This window comes from Mesoplodon densirostris, chromosome 17 (genome assembly GCF_025265405.1).
Source record: "Mesoplodon densirostris isolate mMesDen1 chromosome 17, mMesDen1 primary haplotype, whole genome shotgun sequence".
NCBI classification, from domain to species: domain Eukaryota; kingdom Metazoa; phylum Chordata; class Mammalia; order Artiodactyla; family Ziphiidae; genus Mesoplodon; species Mesoplodon densirostris.
The window spans coordinates 35,107,388-35,113,812 of record NC_082677.1 but is presented as its reverse complement, the minus strand read 5'-3'; the positions used below and the strand labels follow the sequence as shown (position 1 = coordinate 35,113,812).

Here is a 6,425-nt window from a genome sequence, read left to right as displayed (position 1 = left end):
CAAAAAGAAAAATGGGAAAAGGAAAAACACATGGAGACTAAACAACAAGGTCATAAAGCATAACAGATCAATAAAGAAAAAAAGGGAATCAGAAAATACTTCAAGACAAATGAAAATGGAAACAAATTTCTCATATATATATGCACACAGTTAAAGCAGTTCTATGAGGAAAGTTTATATCAATATAGGTCTCACTCAAGAAACAACAAAAATCTCAAATAAACAACCTAAACTACCACCTAAAAGAACTAGAAAAAGAACAAATAAAGTCCATCATCACCAGAAAGAAGGAAATAAGAAAGATCAGAGAGGAAATAAATAAAATAGAAATAAAAAAATAGAAAAGATCAGAGAAACCAAGAGCTTGTTTCTTGAAATGATAAAGAAAATCAGTAAACCTTTAGCCAGGTTCAACAAGATAGAAAGAGAGGTCCCAAATAAACAAGAAAAGAAATGATAGAGAAGAAATAACAAGTGGTACCACAGAGATACCAACCCAAAATCATAAGACAGTACTATGAACAACTTATGAACAAATACTATGAATGAATTATAAGAGAATACTATGAACAACTTTTTAATATATTATACTATGGACTATGACAACAAATTGGACAACTTAGAAGAAATGGATAAATTTCTGGAAACATACTGATTTAAGAAGAAATAGACAATTTGAACAAACAAATTACTAGAAGTGAAATTCAATTTGTAATTTAAAAAAAAACAAACAAAAAAATTCAAGTAAACAAAAGTCCAAGACTGGACAGCTTCAGAGGAGAATTCTACCAAACATATAAAGAAGAACTAATACCTATCCTTCTCAAACTATTCCAAAAATTGAAGAGGAGGGAACACTCCCAAATTCATTCTATGAGGTCACCATTACCCTGTTACCAAAGCCAGGCAAGGACACTGAAAAAAAATGAAAATTACAGGCCAATCTTTGATGAATTTAAATGCAAAAATCCTCAACAATTTTAGGATTAACAGACTAGCAAACTGAATACAACAATATCCTGTTGATAAAGAACATACACCATGATCAGTTTGGATCTATTCCAGAGTCACAAGGATGGTTCAACATTCACAAATCAATCATTATAATATACCACATTAACAAAACAAAGGATAAAAATCACATGATAATCTCAATAGATGTAGAAAAACATTTGAAAAAATTCAACATCTATTTATAAGAATTATCATCAAGTTGGTTATAGAGGGAATATATCTTAACATAATAAAGGCAATTTACAACGAACCCACAGCTAACATCATACTCAATGGTAAAACAATGAAAACCTTCCTGCAGAATTCACGTAAAAGACAAGGATGCCCGCTCTCGCCACTTCTATTTAGCATCGTATTGGAAGTCCTAGCCACAGCAATCAGACAAGACAAATAAATAAAATATAACCAAATTGGAAGGAAAGGAGTAAAGGTGTCATGATATGCAGATGACATGATACTTTATATAGAGAACCTTAAAGTCTCCACCCAAAAACCATTAGAAATAATAAACGAATTCAGGAAGGTTTCAGGATACACGATTCATATACAGAAATCTCTTGTGTTTTTATTTACTAATAATGAAATATCACAAAAAGAAAATTAAAAAGAAAGCAATCTTGTTTAAAATTACATCAAAAAGAATACAATTCTAAGAATAAACTTCACTAAGGAGGTGAAAAACCTACACCCTAAAAATGATAAAACATTAATGAAAGAAATTAAAGAAGATCCAAAGAAATGGAAAGATACTCCATGCTTTGGATTAGAAGGGTTCATGTTTTTTTAAATGGCCACATTATCCAAAGCAATCTACATATTTAATTCAGTCCCTATCAAAATACCCATGACACTTTTCACAAAACTAGAACAAATAATCCTAAAATTCAGATGGAATGACAATAGATTCCAAATTGCCAAAGCAATCTTGTGAAAATAGAACAAAGCTAGAGGTATAACCCTCTAAGACTTCAGATTATGCTACAAAGCTACAGTAATCAAAACAGCATGGTCTGGCACAAAAACAGAATCATAGATCAGTGGAATGGAATAGAGAACCCAGAAATAAACCCATGCACCTATGGTCAATTTATCTATGACAAAGAAGGCAAGAATATACAATGGAGACAAGAAAGTCTCTTCAACAAGTGGTGCTCAGAAAGTGGCACACCCACATGTAAAACAATGAGATTAGAACATTCCCTCACCCCATATACAAAAATAAACTCAAAATAGTTTAAAGACCTAACTATAAGACATAACACCAATAAACTTCCAGAAGACAACATTTGACATAAATCATAGCAATATTTTTTGGGGGTCAGTCTCCTAAGGCAAAAGAAATAAAAACAGAAATAAACAAATGGCAACTAATGAAACTTAAAAGCATAAGAAAGGAAACCATCGACAAAATGAAAAGACGACCTATGGAATGGGAGAAAATATTTTCAAATGGTGTGACTGACAAGAGGTCAATATCCAAAATATACAAATAGCTCATACAAATCAATATCAAAAAACCCCAATCTAATCAAAAAATGGGCAGAAGTGAATAAACCATTTTCCAAGGTAGACATACAGATGGCTAACAGGCACATGAAAAGATACTCAACATCACTAATTATTAGAGAAATGCAAATCAAGTCAACATGAGATATCACCTCACACCTTTCAGAATGGCTATCATCAAAAAGTCTACAAATAACTAATTTTAGAGAGGATGTGGAGAAAAGGGAAGACTTGTACACCATGGTTGGGAATGTAAATTGTTGCAGCCACTATGAAAACCGGTATGGAGTTTCCTCAAAAAAACAAAAATCTAACTATGATATGATCCAGCAATTCCACTCTTGGATATATATCCAGAGAAAAATGAAAACAGTAACTCAAAAAAATACATGTTCTCCAGTGTTCATAGCAGCACTGTCTAAATACAGTAGCCAAGATATAGAAGCAACCCAAGTACCCTCTCAATGAAGGACTGGCATAAGAAGATGTGATTATATATATATATGTTTATAACCATATACATATAAAGGAATATTACTCAGCCAGAAGAAAAGAATGAAATTTTGTCATTTTCAGCAACATGGATGGACCTAGAATATTAGGCTAAGTGAAATGTCAGACAGAGGAAGACAATTACTGTATGATATCACTTATATATGGAATCTAAAAAAATAATACAGGGCCTCCCTGGTGGCGCAAGTGGTTGAGAGTCCGCCTGCCGATGCAGGGGATACGGGTTCGTGCCCCGGTCTGGGAGGATCCCATATGCCGCGGAGCGGCTGGGCCCGTGAGCCATGGCCGCTGAGCCTGCGCGTCCGGAGCCTGCGCGTCCGGAGCCTGTGCTCCGCAACGGGGGAGGCCACAACAGTGAGAGGCCCGCATACCGCAAAAACAAAAAAAAATAAAATAAAATAAAAAAATAAAAAAATAATACAAATGAGTGTATATGTAAACATAAATAGACTCACAGGTATATAAAACAAACTTGTTAACAAAGGGTAAACCGAAGGAGGTGAGGCAAATTAGGGGTATAGCATTAAAAAATATGAAATACTATGTAAAATATATATAAGCAACAAGGATATACTGCATGGTACAGGGAGATAAAAATATCTCGTAATAACCTATGGTGTAGTATGATCTGTAAAAATACTGAATCACTATGCTGAACACCTGAACTAATATAACATTATATATCAACTATACTTCAATAAAAAGGATGTCTAAAAACCAATACAATAGATATTATTTTTAAATGGTAGATTTAAAAGAGAGACTTAGCATTTGAAATTTTATTATTGAAAAAGACATTTTAAACAGGCATGCTGCTATAGAGATAATTTATGTAAAGAATCAAGTGCAACAATGGCATATATCTGTGTGTATATACATATATATATACACACACATATATATGTGTATATATGCCAAACCATATAAAAATAAAAATAAGTAAACTAACAATACGTGTGTGTGTATATGTATATATATAGTGATATTCAGCATATGGTTTCTATTGGTGTCATTTCTGGTCTCTTTTGATTTATTTTCTCCTGATTTGGGGTCACATATTCATCCTTTGCTTGCCTGGTAATTTTTGGATGCAATGCCAGACACATTGAATTTTACCTTGTTGATCACTAGATATTTTTACATATCTAAAAATATTCTTGTTGTTTTCAGTCCAATTGGGTTAGTTGCATGTAGTTTCAACCTTACATAAGGCTAGAGCAAGTCTATAGATTTGGACTAATTTTATTTCACCAATGAAACTACAGCTTTCTGAGTATTCTACTCAATGCCCCATGATTTACAACATTTTTCCACGTTAGCTAGTGGAACACAAATTCTTAATTGCTCTGTAGAAAAAGTTTTCTTTGAACCTGTTTCAGGTGGTTCTTTTCCTGACCTCAGGTATTTTACTCAAACCCATGTGTTGATCAGTACTAAATTGTATTCAGATCTCTGAAGCTCTCTTTCAGTACAACTTACTTCTCAACTGTCTTATTCCCTAAAAACTCTAGTTGTTTTGCTCTCCACAGACTCTGTTCCTTCTTCTCAACTCAGGGCGACAGGCAGGTCTGCCTGGGTTCCACTATTGCCATTGCCTGGAGTCTCTTCAGGCATTTAGTGGGGACACTTTTAGGGCTCACTTTATTTCCCCTTTCTCACATTCACTGTTTTGCACTGCCTCATTTCAAATGTCTGAAACTATTGACATACACATTTTTTTTTCCAGTTCTGTGTTGTTTCCTTGTAACTCTGTCTTGGGGTTAAGAGGAAGTCCTCTAAATAAGGAGTTTTTACATCATCAAGAAAACTGTTTCACAAACAAAATACTTCCATATACTTTCAATGCTTGTATTTGCATTTCTGTTTAGTGTTGCATTGGTGTCAAGTAGAATTGACCAGGAGCAACTCTGAGCACCCTGCACCAGATCAAACACAAACAGGATTTCCTTCTTTTCCCCCTCCCCCTTCCCTTCTCCTTCCCTCCTCCTCTTTCTCTCCCTCTCCTTCTCCCTCCATACATCTACTCCTTGGATGCCTGCTGCATGGCCAACACTAGCTGGGAAGCACTTCGGGATGTGTCCTGGCTCTACAGTCTCAGCTTGGTTCACTGTAGATTGATGAACCCAGGCTGCCAGAAGCACTTTACCAAGAGCGTCTGCTTCTATGTTACTCCCTGAACCTGGGGCCTTGGATCCAGCATGAAGAGGGAATTTCGGACATGCCACTATACTGGAAGGATTATGAGCGGTGGTGGGATGACGCTGCACAACGTACACTTGCAAATCCAACAGGATTGGTGACTGGGACTGGAGCCAGGAAGAATCATTGTCCTGCAAGGACCCTTTGCTACCCTTTCTCACATTACTTCCCCACCCTCACTGACCTGTGTGAGAAGATTTGGAGCAACTCCTTCAAGGCGAGCCCTGAGCATGGGAACAGTGGAAGTGTCTCCAGAAGTGGTTTGAACTTGCTCAGGGCAACCCCAAAAGGCCTTGGCCTGCCACTTTGCTGTTCCTGCCTCATTCTTGGAATTCTCCTACCCTCTCATGGTCTTCTCTCTGTTCCTGTCATTTCTTTCCTGAGAGCCTCTTCTTCTCCCACACAATCCTGCCCTCTCACTAGCTACGGGCCAGCCTGAGCCATAGCAGCTTCCTTCCTCAGGCCCTTCCTTAAAAGGCACAGGCTGGGTTTTTGGTGGGACATTAAGGTTATTGGAGCTGATACCAGAGTCTTGCACATTGAATTCTAGGCCCCCTCCACTGCTCTGCTCTACTTTTCCCTCTCTGGGAGCAGCCCAGGCTGGAGATGCCAGGGTGACCCACCTCCTCCTGCTTTTAGGGATGGTGGGGCTATGATATAGGGTGCCAGGCCCTTTCTCATCTAGTATACACCCACCTCTTTCCATGGCTGAGATAATTGTGACAGCCCTGGCTTTTAGTCCCATGATGGTGCCTCCAATAAAATGGCAGTTGACCTCAAAAATAAGTAAATAAATTAATTACTTAAAAAAATGGAGGGGACTTCCCTGGTGGTGCAGTGGTTAAGAATCTGCCTGCCAGTGCAGGGGACATGGGTTTGATCCCTGGTCCTGGGAAGATTCCACATGCTGTGGAGCAACTAAGCCCTTCTGCCACAACTACTGAGCCTGCATTCTAGACCCCATGAACCACAACTGCTGAGCCTGCATGTCACAACTACTGAAGCCCACGTGCCTAGAGCCCGTGCTCCACAACAAGAGAAGCCACCACAATGAGAAGCCTGCACACCGCAACAAAGAGTAGCACCCCCCCCCCCAGGCTTCAACTAGAGAAAAGTCCGCCTGCAGCAACGAAGACCTAATGCAGCCCAAAATCAATCAATCAATCAATAAAAATAGTCATCTTGAACAGTAT

General features: G+C 37.7%; 1 pseudogene; it reads left to right on the top strand.

Moving 5' to 3' along the window:
* The first annotated feature begins 5,048 nt into the window (after window positions 1–5,048).
* On the top strand, window positions 5,049–5,615 carry LOC132477418 (sperm-egg fusion protein Juno-like; annotated as a pseudogene).
* The last annotated feature ends 810 nt before the right edge of the window (window positions 5,616–6,425 follow it).